Source organism: Bombina bombina, chromosome 7 (genome assembly GCF_027579735.1).
Source record: "Bombina bombina isolate aBomBom1 chromosome 7, aBomBom1.pri, whole genome shotgun sequence".
NCBI lineage: Eukaryota > Metazoa > Chordata > Amphibia > Anura > Bombinatoridae > Bombina > Bombina bombina.
Genome location: NC_069505.1, coordinates 253,127,812 through 253,144,385, shown reverse-complemented (window position 1 = coordinate 253,144,385; position 16,574 = coordinate 253,127,812). Strand labels below are relative to the sequence as shown.

Here is a 16,574-nt window from a genome sequence, read left to right as displayed (position 1 = left end):
CACAGGTGCAAGAATCTAAGAAGGGCCCCCCACCCCCCAAAAATGTGAATTTGATACATCATTTTTTTTTTCACATAATAATGTCAAAATTAAACTTTCATGTTTTAGACAAAGCATACAATTTTAAACAAATGTCTAATTTACATCTATTATCTAATTTGATTTGTTCTCTTGGTATCCTTTATTGAAAAGGCTCAGAAGCACTGCTAGAACCTATGTGCTAATTGGTGGCTGTGCATATATGCCTATAGTCATTGGCTCACCCAATGTATTCATCTAGCTCAAAGTAGTTCATTGCTGCTTCTCTCTCTCTGTCTCTCTCTGTCTCTCTCTGTCTCTCTCTGTCTCTCTCTCTTTCTTTCTCTCGCTCTCTGTCTGTCTCTCTCTGTCTCTCTCTATGTCTCTCTCTCTGTCTCTTTCTCTCTCTCTGTGTCTCTGTCTCTCTTTCTTTCTCTTGCTCTCTGTCTGACTCTCTCTGTCTCTCTCTCTCTATGTCTCTCTCTGTCTCTTTCTCTCTGTCTCTCTCTGTCTGTCTCTCTCTGTCTCTCTGTCTCTCTCTCTCTGTCTCTCTGTCTTTCTCTCTCTGTGTCTCTCTCTCTCTCTGTCTCCCTCTCTCTGTCTCCCTCTCTCTGTCTCCCTCTCTCTGTCTCTCTCTCTCTGTCTCTCTCATGTACAATAATCCCCCATTAAAAAAGAACTGGAGATATAAAAAGGAAGTAATATCATTCAGATCCCCTGTTTAAGATGAGTGCTTGTCTTGATGCATCAGACTGTAAAATTAGCCGTGATAGAGGGCTCATTTTATCTCAGTGTAGGGTCCTAATGTGGTTCTGTAACTAGTTAGACCCACTGCACAGGGAGGGGAAATGGCAAACTAATCTAATCAGATTCTATGAGAAAGTAAGTAAAAATATAAATAAAAGGGAATCAGTTGATGTGATATACTTAGATTTTGCAAAGGCGTTTGATACAGTGCCACATGAGAGATTAATGCACAAAATTAAGGGACTGGGTATAGATGAAAATGTTAGCTCATGGATCAATAACTGGATAAAAGATAGGGAGCAACGAGTAGTAGTACATGGATCATACTCAGATTGGACAAAGGTAATCAGTGGAGTCCCCCAGGGATCAGTACTGGGCCCTGTTCTTTTTAATATTTTTATTAATGACTTGGAGTAAGGATTAAATAGCGACATCTCTAATAGACAGTTAAGTAAGGTTATTAGGTCAGAGCAGTATGAACTTTCGTTACAAAGGGATCTGTAAAAATCAGAAGAATGGGCAGGTAAATAGAAAAAGAGTTTTAAAACAGGAAAATGCAAGGTTCTACATTTTGGAAGTAAAAATAAGCAGGCAATGTATTAATTAAATAGGACAAGACTGAGCCAAACAGAGGAGGAAATGGATTTGGGGGTAGTAATAGACAAGCTAAAGATGGGTGCACAATGCAGGGCAGCGGCTTCAAAGGCTAATAAGACACTAGCACATATTAAAAGAGGCATTGATTAAAGGGAGGAAAGCATAATTCTGTCACTATAAAAAAGCCCTGGTAAGACCTCACCTTTTGTATGGAGTGCAGTTCTGGGGACCGATCGAAAAAAAGATATTGCAGAACTAGAAAAAGTTCTGAGAAGGGCCACAAAGCTAATAAGGGGAATTGAGAGTTTAAGCTATGAGGAGAGGCTAGCCAAACTGGGTCTGTTTTTGCTAGATAAAAGGCGCTTGAAAGGTGACATGATTACTTTATATAAATATATTCAAGGCCCATATACAGAGATGGCAGAATCACTGTTTAGTCCAAGAAAATTGTTTTTTGACAAGAGGTCACAATTTAAGGTTGGAGGAAAGAAGATAGACCAATTACCAGTAGAATGCTTCCCAGAAAGCTACCACCATTTGTAGTAGCTCAATCGTGAAAAAAACGTAAAATGATATGAAACCCAAAAAACATAATTTATGTAAGAACTTACCTGATAAATTAATTTCTTTCATATTAGCAAGAGTCCATGAGCTAGTGACGTATGGGATATACATTCCTACCAGGAGGGGCAAAGTTTCCCAAACCTCAAAATGCCTATAAATACACCCCTCACCACACCCACAATTCAGTTTAACGAATAGCCAAGAAGTGGGGTGATAAGAAAGGAGCGAAAGCATCAAAAATAAGGAATTGGAATAATTGTGCTTTATACAAAAAAATCATAACCACCACAAAAAAGGGTGGGCCTCATGGACTCTTGCTAATATGAAAGAAATGAATTTATCAGGTAAGTTCTTACATAAATTATGTTTTCTTTCATGTAATTAGCTAGTGACGTATGGGATAGCAGATACCCAAGATGTGGAACTTCCACGCAAGAGTCACTAGAGAGGGAGGGATAAAATAAAGACAGCCAATTCCGCTGAAAAAATAATCCACAACCCAAATAAAAAAGCCAATTCCGCTGAAAAAATAATCCACAACCCAAATAAAAAAAATGAAATAATAAACAGCAGAATCAAACTGAAACAGCTGCCTGAAGTACTTTTCTACCAAAAACTGCTTCTGAAGAAGAGAAAACATCAAAATGGTAGAATTTAGTAAAAGTATGCAAAGAAGACCAAGTTGCTGCTTTGCAAACTTGATCAACAGAAGCTTCATTCCTAAAAGCCCAGGAAGTAGAAACTGACCTAGTAGAATGAGCTGTAATCCTTTGAGGCGGGGACTTTCCCGACTCTACATAAGCATGATGAATCAAAGATTGTAACCAAGATGCCAAAGAAATGGCAGAAGCCTTCTGACCTTTCCTGGAACCAGAAAATATGACAAATAGACTAGAAGTCTTTCTAAAACGTTTAGTAGCTTCAACATAATATTTCAAAGCTCTAACTACATCCAAAGAATGTAAAGATTTCTCCAGAGAATTCTTAGGATTAGGACACAATGAAGGGACAATAATCTCTCTACTAATGTTGTTAGAATTCACAACCTTAGGTAAAAATTTAAATGAAGTCCGCAACACTGCCTTATCCTGATGAAATATCAGGAAAGGATATTCACAAGAAAGAGCAGATAACTCAGAAACTCTTCTAGCAAAAGAGATGGCTAAAAGGAACAACACTTTCCAAGAAAGTAATTTAATATCCAGAGAATGCATAGGTTCAAACGGAGGAGCCTGCAAAGCCCTCAGAACCAAATTAAGACTCCAAGGAGGAGAGATTGACTTAATGACAGGCTTGATGCAAACCAAAGCCTGTACAAAACAATGAATATCAGGATGATTAGCAATCTTTCTGTGAAAAAGAACAGAAAGAGCAGAGATTTGACCTTTCAAAGAGCTTGCAGACAAACCCTTATCCAAACCATCCTGAAGAAACTGTAAAATTCTAGGAATTCTAAAAGAATGCCTAGAGAATTTATGAGAACACCAAGAAATGTAAGTCTTCCAGACTTGATAATAAATCTTTCTAGACACAGATTTATGAGCCTGTATCATAGTATTAATCACTGAGTCAGAGAAACCTCTATGACTAAGAATCAAGCGTTCAATCTCCATACCTTCAAAATTAATGATTTGAGATCCTGATGGAAAAAAGGGCCTTGAGATAGAAGGTCTGGCCTTAACGGAAGTGTCCAAGGTTGGCAACTTGCCATCCGAACGAGATCCGCATACCAAAACCTGTGAGGCCATGCTGGAGCCACCAGCAATACAAACAAACGTTCCATTAGAATTTTGGAAATCACTTTTGGAATAAGAACTAGAGGCGGAAAGATATAAGCAGGTTGATAATTCCAAGGAAGCGACAGCGCGTCCACTGCTTCCGCCTGAGGATCCCTGGATCTGGACAGATACCTGGGAAGTTTCTTGTTTAGAAAAGAGGCCATCAGATCTATTTCTGGAAGTCCCCAGATTTGAACAATCTGAAGAAATACCTCTGGGTGAAGAGACCATTCCGCTTCCCAATTGTCTACACCTGGGATATGAACCGCAGAGATTAGACAGGAGCTGGATTCCGCCCATACAAGTATCCGAGATACTTCTTTCATGGCCTGAGGACTGTGAGTCCCTCCTTGATGGTTGTGACATTGTCTGTCTGAAAACAAATAAACGATTCCCTCTTCAGAAGAGGTCAGAACTGAAGAGCTCTGAATATCGCACGGAGTTCCAAAATGTTGATTGGTAATTTCGCCTCCTGAAATTCCCAAACCCCCTGCGCTGTCAGAGATCCCCATATAGCTCCCCAACCTGAGAGACTCGCATCTGTTGAGATTACAGTCCAGGTTGGATGAACAAAAGAGGCCCCTTGAATTAGACGATGGTGATTCAACCACCAAGTCAGAGAAGATCGAACATTGGGATTTAAGGATATTAATTGTGATATCTTTGTATAATCCCTGCACCACTGGTTCAGCATACAAAGCTGAAGAGGTCTCATGTGAAAGCGAGCAAAGGGGATCGCGTCCGATGCAGCAGTCATGAGAGCTAAAATTTCCATGCACAAAGCTACCGAAGGGAACGATTGAGACTGAAGGTTTCGACAAGCTGAAACCAACTTCAGACGTCTCTTTTCTGTTAGAGACAAAGTCATGGACACTGAATCTATTTGAAAGCCCAAAAAGGTTACCTTTGTCTGAGGAATCATTGAACTCTTTGGTAAATTGATCCTCCAACCATGTCTTTGAAGAAACAACACAAGTTGATTCGTGTGAGATTCTGCAGAATGTAAAGACTGAGCAAGTACCAAGATATCGTCCAAATAAGGAAATACCGCAATACCCTGCTCCCTGATTACAGAGAGAAGGGCACGAGAACCTTCGAAAAGATCCTTGGAGCTGTAGCTAGGCCAAAAGGAAGAGCAACAAACTGGTAATGCTTGTCTAGAAAAGAGAATCTCAGGAACTGATAGTGATCCGGATTAATTGGAATATGAAGATATGCATCCTGTAAGTCTATTGTGGACATATAATGCCCTTGCTGAACAAAAGGCAGAATAGTCCTTATAGTCACCATCTTGAATGTTGGTATCCTTACATAACAATTCAATATTTTTAGATCCAGAACTGGTCTGAAGGAATTCTCCTTTTTTGGTACAATGAACAGATTTGAATAAAACCCCAGGCCCCGCTCCAGAACTGGAACTGGCATAATTACCCCAGCTGACTCCAGATCTGAAACACATTTCAGAAATGCTTGAGCCAAAAGTTTACAACAAATGCACTTAACTTTGGTAGAACCAGCATCAGGCAGCGTCTTTCCAGAAGTAGATTCTGATCCAGGGTCAGGTTGAGACATCTTGCAATATGTAATAGAAAAAACAACATATAAAGCAAAATTATCAAATTCCTTAAATGACAGTTTCAGGAATGCGAAAAAATTCCAAATAAACAAGCCTCTAGCAACCAGAAGCAATGAAAAAGTGAGACTTAAATAATGTGAAAAAAGGTGGAGACAAAAATGACGCCCACATTTTTTGGCGGCAAGTATGACGCCACATCCTCTGACGCCGAAAAAAACGACGCCCACATTTTTTGGCGCAAAAGAACGTCTGAAACACATATACGTCAAAAATGACGCAACCACGAACAAACTTCTGGCGTCAATTAGGGCGCCGGAAATGACAAAATTTTGCGCCAAAAAAGTTCGCGCCAAGAATGACGCAATAAATTGAAGCATTTCAGCCCCCGCGAGCCTAACAGCCCGCAGGGAAAAAAAGTAAATTGAAAAAAATTTTAAGGTAGGAAAAAATATTTATTCATATGCATTTATCCCAAATAATGAAACTGACAGTCTGAATGAAGGAATACTGATTATCCTGAATCATGGCAAATATAAGTTTAAAGACATATATTTATAACTTTACATATAAAGTGCCCAACCATAGCTTAGAGTGTCATAAATAAAATAAGACTTACTTACCCCAGGACACTCATCTACATGTAGTAGAAAGCCAAACCAGTACTGAAACGAGAATCAGTAGAGGTAATGGTATATATAAGAGTATATCGTCGATCTGAAAAGGGAGGTAAGAGATGAATCTCTACGACCGATAACAGAGAACCTATGAAATAGACCCCGTAGAAGGAGATCATTGAATTCAAATAGGCAATACTCTCCTCACATCCCTCTGACATTCACTGCACACTGAGAGGAAAACCGGGCTCCAACCTGCTGCGGAGCGCATATCAACGTAGAATCTAGCACAAACTTACTTCACCACCTCCATAGGAGGCAAAGTTTGTAAAACTGAATTGTGGGTGTGGTGAGGGGTGTATTTATAGGCATTTTAAGGTTTGGGAAACTTTGCCCCTCCTGGTAGGAATGTATATCCCATACGTCACCAGCTCATGGACTCTTGCTAATTACATGAAAGAAATGTTCTTGTGCGATTCAGACAGAGCAGAAATAAAACGTTTTCAATTGACTTCTGTTTTTAAATTTGCTTTGTTCCCATAATATTCTTTATTGCAGAGACACCTAGGTAGGCATCTGGTGCACTACTCGGCAGGAAATAATGCTGCCATCTAGTGCTCCTGCAAATGGATAACATACTTGCAAAATGCTGCCATATAGTGCTCTAACCACATGCACACTCCTGAACTTATGTCCCTGCTCTTCAACAAAAGATACCAGGAAAGAAAGAAAATGTGGTAATAGAAGCAAATTCGAAAGTTGTTTAAAATTGTATTCTATTTGGCTCATGAAATAAAAGTTTTGGGTTTCACGTCCTTTTAAGAGTTTAATCCTTGAACTATTGTGTGTGTTTTGAAACAAATAACACAATCTAACAATCTGCACACAGCGTAAGCAGAAGCTTGTGAGACAGCTCCGCTATCCTGCATTATAGGGGCATTAGCTTCTGAGTGCTGTGTCATAAAAAATGATTTTATAGATAGGTTGATGACGAACATATTGGGGTAAGTGGTAACAGGGGTTATAAAACTATTAATAGAGGAAGAGTTGAGTTCCCGGACTGGGGAAGATCATTGTGTTCATGCAGATACATTTAAGTTAAAATGAATTAAAAGGACATTATACATAAATGTTTTGTAGATGATTCGTTTCTACAGCCCATCTGGGTTTTTTTTTTTTAAAAATGTATAGTTTTGCTTATTTTTAAATAACATTGTGCTGATTTTTTAGACTCCTAACCAAGCCCCAAGGTTTTAGATGTATACTGATGTATACAGACTTCAGATTGCTTCTGTTTGTGTAATGGGTCCTTTCATATGCAGGGGAGGGGGCGGTTCTGTGTTTCCAAAGACTCTGTATACCAGCAGCAAAGCGTAAAATGTATGAGAAATTGCTTCATTATGTTTATTTTTGAATACGAAATTTCTTGATTTTTTTCTATGAAACCACAACCAATTAAAAAGTTTGTTCTTGCCGGGAAATTAGATCTCCTTATATTATAATTTTATGTACACACATATGCTATTATATATATTAGAAACATACGGCTAGATTACGAGTTGTGCGTTAGGCTAAAAAAGCAGCAATAAGAGGTCCTAACGCTGCTTTCTTCTGTTAAGTGTGATCAGTCCACGGGTCATCATTACTTCTGGGATATTACTCCTCCCCAACAGGAAGTGCAAGAGGATTCACCCAGCAGAGCTGCATATAGCTCCTCCCCTCTACGTCACTCCCAGTCATTCTCTTGCACCCAACGACTAGATAGGATGTGTGAGAGGACTATGGTGATTATACTTAGTTTTATATCTTCAATCAAAAGTTTGTTATTTTAAAATAGCACCGGAGTGTGTTATTACCTCTCTGGCAGAGTTTGAAGAAGAATCTACCAGAGTTTTGCTATGATTTTAGCCGGAGTAGTTAAGATCATATTGCTGTTCTCGGCCATCTGAGGAGTGAGGTAAACTTCAGATCAGGGGACAGCGGGCAGATGAATCTGCATAGAGGTATGTAGCAGTTTTTATTTTCTGACAATGGAATTGATGAGAAAATCCTGCCATACCGATATAATGTCATGTATGTATACTTTACACTTCAGTATTCTGGGGAATGGTACTTCACTAGAATTACACTGTAAGAAATACATAAAGCTGTTTAATAACTAGAGATTATGTTTAACGTTTTTGCTGGAATGTAAAATCGTTTTCATTTGCTGAGGTACTGTGTGAATAAATGTTTGGGCACTATTTTTCCACTTGGCAGTTGCTTAATCTGTTTTTCTGACAGTTTCTGTTCTCCCTCACTGCTGTGTGTGAGGGGGAGGGGCCGTTTTTTGGCGCTTTTTCTATGCATCAAATATTTCAGTCAGCAACTCATTGTATTCCCTGCATGATCCGGTTCATCTCTACAGAGCTCAGGGGTCTTCAAAACTTATTTTGAGGGAGGTAATTTCTCTCAGCAGAGCTGTGAGAATTATAGTTTGACTGAGATAAAAAACGTTTATTCTGTAATTTGTTTCCTGCTTTCAGAATTTGTTATCTTTGCTAATGGGATTAAACCTTTGCTAAAGTTGTGTTGTTTACAAGGATTGAGGCTATAACTGTTTCAATTTATTAATTTTCAACTGTCATAGATCTTCTGTGCTTCTTAAAGGCACAGTACGTTTTAATATTATTCTAATTGAATTGTATTTCCAAGTTGCAAGTTTATTTGCTAGTGTGTTAAACATGTCTGATTCAGAGGATGATACCTGTGTCATTTGTTGCAATGCCAAAGTGGAGCCCAATAGAAATTTATGTACTAACTGTATTGATGCTACTTTAAATAAAAGTCAATCTGTACAAATTGAACAAATTTCACCAAACAACGAGGGGAGAGTTATGCCGACTAACTCGCCTCACGTGTCAGTACCTACATCTCCCGCTCAGAGGGAGGTGCGTGATATTGTAGCGCCGAGTACATCTGGGCGGCCATTACAAATCACATTACAGGATATGGCTACTGTTATGACTGAGGTTTTGGCTAAATTACCAGAACTAAGAGGTAAGCGTGATCACTCTGGGGTGAGAACAGAGTGCGCTGATAATATTAGGGCCATGTCAGACACTGCGTCACAGGTGGCAGAACATGAGGACGGAGAACTTAATTCTGTGGGTGACGGTTCTGATCCAAACAGACTGGATTCAGATATTTCAAATTTTAAATTTAAACTGGAAAACCTCCGTGTATTACTAGGGGAGGTGTTAGCGGCTCTGAATGATTGTAACACAGTTGCAATACCAGAGAAAATGTGTAGGTTGGATAAATATTTTGCGGTACCGACGAGTACTGAGGTTTTTCCTATACCTAAGAGACTTACTGAAATTGTTACTAAGGAGTGGGATAGACCCGGTGTGCCGTTCTCACCCCCTCCGATATTTAGAAAAATGTTTCCAATAGACGCCACCACAAGGGACTTATGGCAAACGGTCCCTAAGGTGGAGGGAGCAGTTTCTACCTTAGCTAAGCGTACCACTATCCCGGTGGAGGATAGCTGTGCTTTTTCAGATCCAATGGATAAAAAGTTAGAGGGTTACCTTAAGAAAATGTTTGTTCAACAAGGTTTTATATTGCAACCCCTTGCATGCATTGCGCCGATCACGGCTGCAGCGGCATTCTGGATTGAGTCTCTGGAAGAGAACATTGGTTCAGCTACTCTGGACGACATTACGGACAGGCTTAGAGTCCTTAAACTAGCTAATTCATTCATTTCGGAGGCCGTAGTACATCTTACTAAACTTACGGCGAAAAATTCAGGATTCGCCATTCAGGCACGCAGGGCGCTGTGGCTAAAATCCTGGTCAGCTGATGTTACTTCTAAGTCTAAATTGCTTAATATACCTTTCAAAGGGCAGACCTTATTCGGGCCCGGGTTGAAAGAGATTATCGCTGACATTACAGGAGGTAAAGGCCATGCCCTGCCTCAGGACAAAGCCAAAGCCAAGACTAGACAGTCTAATTTTCGTTCCTTTCGTAATTTCAAAGCAGGAGCAGCATCAACTTCCTCTGCACCAAAACAGGAAGGAGCTGTTGCTCGCTACAGACAAGGCTGGAAACCTAACCAGTCCTGGAACAAGGGCAAGCAGACTAGGAAACCTGCTGCTGCCCCTAAAACAGCATGAATTGAGGGCCCCCGATCCGGGATCGGATCTAGTGGGGGGCAGACTTTCTCTCTTCGCCCAGGCTTGGGCAAGAGATGTTCAGGATCCCTGGGCGCTAGAGATAATATCTCAGGGATACCTTCTGGACTTCAAATACTCTCCTCCAAGAGAGAGATTTCATCTGTCAAGATTGTCAACAATCCAGACAAAGAAAGAGGCGTTTCTACGCTGCGTACAAGAGCTCTTGTTAATGGGAGTAATCCATCCAGTCCCACGATCGGAACAGGGACAGGGGTTTTACTCAAATCTGTTTGTGGTTCCCAAAAAAGAGGGAACTTTCAGACCAATCCTGGACTTAAAGATCCTAAACAAATTCCTAAGAGTTCCATCGTTCAAGATGGAGACTATTCGGACAATTTTACCTATGATCCAAGAGGGTCAATACATGACCACTGTAGATTTAAAAGATGCTTACCTTCACATACCGATTCACAAAGATCATTATCGGTACCTAAGGTTTGCCTTCCTAGACAGGCATTACCAGTTTGTGGCTCTTCCATTCGGATTGGCTACAGCTCCAAGAATCTTCACAAAGGTTCTGGGTGCTCTTCTGGCGGTACTAAGACCGCGGGGAATCTCGGTAGCTCCATACCTAGACGACATTCTGATACAAGCTTCAAGCTTTCAAACTGCCAAGTCTCATACAGAGTTAGTGCTGGCATTTCTAAGGTCACATGGATGGAAGGTGAACGAAAAGAAAAGTTCACTCGTTCCACTCACAAGAGTTCCCTTCCTGGGGACTCTTATAGATTCTGTAGAAATGAAGATTTACCTGACAGAGGACAGGCTAACAAGACTTCAAAGTGCTTGCCGCACCCTTCATTCCATTCAACACCCGTCAGTGGCTCAATGCATGGAGGTAATCGGCTTAATGGTAGCGGCAATGGACATAGTACCCTTTGCACGCTTACACCTCAGACCACTGCAACTGTGCATGCTAAGTCAGTGGAATGGGGATTACTCAGACTTATCCCCTTCTCTGAATCTGGATCAAGAGACCAGAAATTCTCTTCTATGGTGGCTTTCTCGGCCACATCTGTCCAGGGGGATGCCATTCAGCAGACCAGACTGGACAATTGTAACAACAGACGCCAGCCTTCTAGGTTGGGGTGCCGTCTGGAATTCTCTGAAGGCTCAGGGACAATGGAGTCAGGAGGAGAGTCTCCTGCCAATAAACATTCTGGAATTGAGAGCAGTTCTCAATGCCCTCCTGGCTTGGCCCCAGTTGACAACTCGGGGGTTCATCAGGTTTCAGTCGGACAACATCACGACTGTAGCTTACATCAACCATCAGGGAGGGACAAGAAGCTCCCTAGCTATGATGGAAGTATCAAAGATAATTTGCTGGGCAGAGTCTCACTCTTGCCACCTGTCAGCAATCCACATCCCGGGAGTGGAGAACTGGGAGGCGGATTTCTTAAGTCGTCAGACTTTTCATCCGGGGGAGTGGGAACTTTATCCGGAGGTCTTTGCCCAAATACTTCGACGTTGGGGCAAACCAGAGATAGATCTCATGGCGTCTCGACAGAACGCCAAGCTTCCTCGTTACGGGTCCAGATCCAGGGATCCAGGAGCAGTCCTGATAGATGCTCTGACAGCACCTTGGGACTTCAGGATGGCTTACGTGTTTCCACCCTTCCCGTTGCTTCCTCGATTGATTGCCAGAATCAAACAAGAGAGAGCATCAGTGATTCTAATAGCACATGCGTGGCCACGCAGGACTTGGTATGCAGACCTGGTGGACATGTCATCCTGTCCACCTTGGTCTCTACCTCTGAAACAGGACCTTCTGATACAGGGTCCCTTCAATTTCCAAGCAGTCAGCTTCAGAGAAGTTAGATTTTGATGTTTGAACGCTTGATTTTATCAAGACGTGGATTTTCTGAGTCAGTTATTGATACCTTAATACAGGCTAGGAAACCTGTTACCAGAAAGATTTACCATAAGATATGGCGTAAATACCTATATTGGTGTGAATCCAAAGGTTACTCTTGGAGTAAGGTTAGGATTCCTAGGATATTGTCTTTTCTACAAGAAGGTTTAGAAAAGGGTTTATCTGCTAGTTCATTAAAGGGACAGATCTCAGCTCTGTCCATTCTGTTACACAAACGTCTGTCAGAAGTTCCTGACGTCCAGGCTTTTTGTCAGGCTTTGGCCAGAATTAAGCCTGTGTTTAAAACTGTTGCTCCACCATGGAGTTTAAACCTTGTTCTTAATGTTTTACAGGGCGTTCCGTTTTGAACCCCTTCATTCCATTGATATAAAGTTGTTATCTTGGAAAGTTCTATTTTTAATGGCTATTTCCTCGGCCCGAAGAGTCTCTGAATTATCAGCCTTACATTGTGATTCTCCTTATTTGATTTTTCATTCGGATAAGGTAGTCCTGCGTACTAAACCTGGGTTCTTACCTAAGGTAGTTACTAACAGGAATATCAATCAAGAGATTGTTGTTCCTTCCTTATGCCCAAATCCTTCTTCAAAGAAGGAACGTCTACTGCACAACCTGGATGTAGTCCGTGCTCTAAAATTTTACTTACAGGCAACTAAGGAATTTCGACAAACGTCTTCTCTGTTTGTCATTTACTCTGGGCAGAGGAGAGGTCAAAAAGCTTCCGCTACCTCTCTTTCTTTTTGGCTTCGTAGCATAATTCGTTTAGCTTATGAGACTGCTGGACAGCAGCCTCCTGAAAGAATTACAGCTCATTCTACTAGAGCTGTGGCTTCCACTTGGGCCTTCAAGAATGAGGCCTCTGTTGAACAGATTTGCAAGGCTGCAACTTGGTCTTCGCTTCATACTTTTTCCAAATTTTACAAATTTGACACTTTTGCTTCATCGGAGGCTATTTTTGGGAGAAAGGTTCTTCAGGCAGTGGTTCCTTCTGTATAAAGAGCCTGCCTATCCCTCCCATCATCCGTGTACTTTTGCTTTGGTATTGGTATCCCAGAAGTAATGATGACCCGTGGACTGATCACACTTAACAGAAGAAAACATAATTTATGCTTACCTGATAAATTCCTTTCTTCTGTAGTGTGATCAGTCCACGGCCCGCCCTGTTTTTAAGGCAGGTAAATATTTTTTGATTTATACTCCAGTCACCACTTCACCCTTGGCTTTTCCTTTCTCGTTTGTCCTTGGTCGAATGACTGGGAGTGACGTAGAGGGGAGGAGCTATATGCAGCTCTGCTGGGTGAATCCTCTTGCACTTCCTGTTGGGGAGGAGTAATATCCCAGAAGTAATGATGACCCGTGGACTGATCACACTACAGAAGAAAGGAATTTATCAGGTAAGCATAAATTATGTTTTTTTACGCCCGCTGGTATTATGAGTCTTAAAAATTTAGGTGTACCGCACACTTCTTTGGCCTTACCGCAAAACGACTTACTTAACTTCGTAAAGTCTTTTTTTTATTGGAATTCCATAGTGCCGGTATTACGAGTCTGTACTGGGAGGACAAAAAGTGAGCGGTACACCCTACCCTGTCAAGAGTCCTAACACATTTAAAAGTCAGTAGTTAAGAGTTTTATGGTAAAACGCCGTAACATAAAACTCATAACTAAAGTGCTAGAAAGTACACTAACACCCATAAACTACCTATTAACACCTAAACCGAGGCCCTCCTGCATCGCAAACACTGTAATAAAATTTTTAACCCCTAATCTGCCGCTCCGGACACCGCCGCCACCTACATTATATTTATGAACCCCTAATCTGCTGCCCCCAACATCACCGACACCTACATTATATTTATTAACCCCTAATCTGCTGCAACCTACCTACACTTATTAACCCCTAATCTGCCGCCCCCAACGTCGCCGCCACTATAATAAACATATTAACCCCTAAACCGCCGCACTCCCACCTCGCAAACATTAGTTAATTGTTAACCCCTAATCTGCCGTCCCTAACATCGCCAATTAAATAAATTAAATTAGCTAAAGTACAAAACAACACTAAATTACAGAAAATAATAAACAAATTACAAGATATTTAAACTAATTACACCTAATCTAATAGCCCTATCAAAATAAAAAAAAATCCCACCCAAAATAAAAAAAAACCCTAGCCTAAACTAAACTACCCATATCCCTTAAAAGGGCCTTTTGCCTCAAAGTAATCAGCTGTTTTACCTGAAAAAAATATACAAACAACCCCCCCCAACATTAAAACCCACCACCCACACAACCAACCCCCCAAATAAAATACTATCTAAAAAAAACCTAAGCTCCCCATTGCCCTGAAAAGAGAATTTAGATGGGCATTGCCCTTAAAAGGGCAGTTAGCTCTTTTGCAGGCCCAAAGTCCCTAACCTAAAAATAAAACCCACCCAATACACCCTTAAAAAACATAACACTAACCCCCTGAAGATCGAATTACCGGGAGAAGTCTTCATCCAAGCCGGGCGAAGTGGTCCTAAAGACGGGCAGAAGTCTTCATCCAGACGACATCTTCTATCTTCATCCATCCGGCGCGGAGCGGGTCCATCTTCAAGACATCCGACACAGAGCATCCTCTTCATCCGACGACTAAAGATGAATGAAGGTACCTTTAAGTGACATCATCCAAGATGGCGTCCCTTAGATTCAGATTGGCTGATAGAATTCTATCAGCCAATCGGAATTAAGGTAGGAAAAATCCTATTGGCTAATGCAATCAGCCAATAGGATTGAAGTTCAATCCTATTGGCTGATCCAATCAGTCAATAGGATTGAGCTCACATTCTATTGGCTGATTGGAACAGCCAATAGAATGCGAGCTCAATCCTACTGGCTGATTGGATCAGCCAATAGGATTTTTTCTACCTTAATTCCGATTGGCTGATAGAATTCTATCACTTATTACTTAGTATAGCCTTATGCATGTCCCTAGTAACTTAGGGTGTACCAGCTAACCCTCTCCAGAAGTAGAAAGGCCAAAGCAGGATGCACCTGTTTTTCTGATAGGCGTTGTGGGAAGTCAGTTGCAGCAGATAAACTGCTATGAATGAAGGTGAACCAGTGCTTGTATTGTAAAAAATAATTTATTAAAAACAAATATTAAAACAAATGTAAAAACAAAAACAAGCAAAGGTTTAGGATGCAACGCGTTTCTCAGCCCCAACATGGGCTGTTTCATCAGGCATAGTGAACCTTCCAACTGACTAGCCTTTTAAACTGAAATTAGACCAATGGTAAGAACACGCCCCTTGTGGGTGTGGTTAAAAAACACAGTATTAGTTAATTGATTTCTAATGACACCATATTCACACAGTTAAGACTGAGATTTAACCAATGGTAAACAGGGACACGCCCTTTATGGGTGTGTCAGAAATGCTGAGAAATGCGTTGCCTCCTAAACCTTTGCTTGTTTTTGTTTTTACATCTGTTTTAATATTTGTTTTTAATAAATTAATTTTTACAATACAAGCACTGGTTCACCTTCATTCATAGCAGTTTATCTGCTGCAACTGACTTCCCACAACACCTATCGGAAAAGCAGGTGCATCCTGCTTTGGCCTTTCTACTTCTGGAGAGGCTTAGCTGGTACACCCTAAGTTACTAGCCTACACCTACTTGTACATAAGTGTACTAAGGCCTAATGTGAGTACCCATTTAACTTTTTTCTTGTTATAATTCTGTTTAACATATTGATACACACATGAGGCGCCCCTCTGGTCTTCATTTCTTTATTCAGCTCTGGATATATCTGTAAAGAGGAGAGCAGCCGTGCGTTTTGGTTTTCAAAGGTTAGCCGGTAAAAGAGTTACCAGCCTGTATCAATTAGTACATATGTGTACTACGGCCTAATGTTAGTACCCATTTGGCTTCTTATTTGTTCTGATTGTGTGACATATTGATATACACAGGAGGCGCCCCACTTGTCTCTTCTTATCTTACATATTACATGTTACGTAGGATAGCCTTATGCATGTCCCATCAAGTCTACACATATTACATGTTACTGTTTGCTTAGGATAGCCTAATGTATGTCCCATCAATTCTACACATATTACATGTTACTTATTACTTAGGGTAGCCTTATGTATGTCCCATCAAGTCTACACATATTACATGTTACTTATTATTAGGATAGCCTTATGCATGTCCCATCAAGTCTACACATATTACATGTTACTTATTACTTAGGATAGCCTTATGTATGTCCCATCAGATCTATACATATTACATGTTACCATTTTCTCAGGATAGCCTTATGCATGTCCCATCAAGTCTACACATATTACATGTTACTTATTACTTAGGATAGCCTAATGTATGTCCCATCAAGTCTATTCATATTACATATTACTTATTACTTAGGATAGCCTTATGCATGTCCCATCAAGTCTACACATATTACATGTTACTTATTAGTTAGGATAGCCTTATGCATGTCCCATCAAGTCTACACATATTACATGTTACTGTTATCTTAGTATAGTTTTATGAATGTCCCATCAAGTCTACACATATTGCATGTTACTTATTACTTAGGATAGCCTTATG

The 16,574-nt window shown here is 40.7% G+C and overlaps 1 protein-coding gene across 1 annotated transcript in view; it reads right to left on the bottom strand.

The window, feature by feature from the left end:
* The window catches only part of PTPDC1 (protein tyrosine phosphatase domain containing 1), a 136,298-nt gene that overhangs the window by 15,283 nt on the left and 104,441 nt on the right, over positions 1-16,574 (bottom strand). The gene's annotated exons all lie outside the window — the stretch shown is intronic.